The sequence below is a fragment of the Trachymyrmex septentrionalis genome, unplaced genomic scaffold (genome assembly GCF_001594115.1).
Source record: "Trachymyrmex septentrionalis isolate Tsep2-gDNA-1 unplaced genomic scaffold, Tsep1.0 scaffold13, whole genome shotgun sequence".
NCBI classification, from domain to species: Eukaryota; Metazoa; Arthropoda; class Insecta; order Hymenoptera; family Formicidae; genus Trachymyrmex; species Trachymyrmex septentrionalis.
The window spans coordinates 4,592,175-4,592,526 of record NW_017304438.1 but is presented as its reverse complement, the minus strand read 5'-3'; the positions used below and the strand labels follow the sequence as shown (position 1 = coordinate 4,592,526).

Here is a 352-nt window from a genome sequence, read left to right as displayed (position 1 = left end):
GTTAATAGTTCTACGGTCTCAATAAAGGAAAGGAGGAGAGATAACAGAAACATTGTAAACAGTGTGATCTCTTGTAACAGAATAGTTTAATCAGGCAAACATCTTCCTTTACCAAGCGCGAAGAAGTTGTGAGAATATTCACAAGTTTACTGTTATGTGACAATATATGTTCTTTCAGTGGCCTTTCAGCTGGAAACGTTGCTTACATGTGTCGCACTCGAATCTTCTCACTCTCGTATGCGTCAGCTTGTGCGTTTTTAGCATTGACTTTCTCTTGAACTTCGCTGGGCAAAAATTGCGTGTCCACGGCAAATCTGTGGTATGGACAAGTACACGAGTCCGGAAACTATTT

General features: G+C 40.6%; 1 protein-coding gene and 1 pseudogene across 1 annotated transcript in view; both read right to left on the bottom strand.

Annotated features, from left to right (window-relative positions):
• Positions 1 to 352, bottom strand: part of LOC108756912 — a 67,199-nt gene that overhangs the window by 1,064 nt on the left and 65,783 nt on the right. The gene's annotated exons all lie outside the window — the stretch shown is intronic.
• LOC108756669 overlaps positions 1 to 352 on the bottom strand; it is a 2,363-nt pseudogene that overhangs the window by 1,180 nt on the left and 831 nt on the right.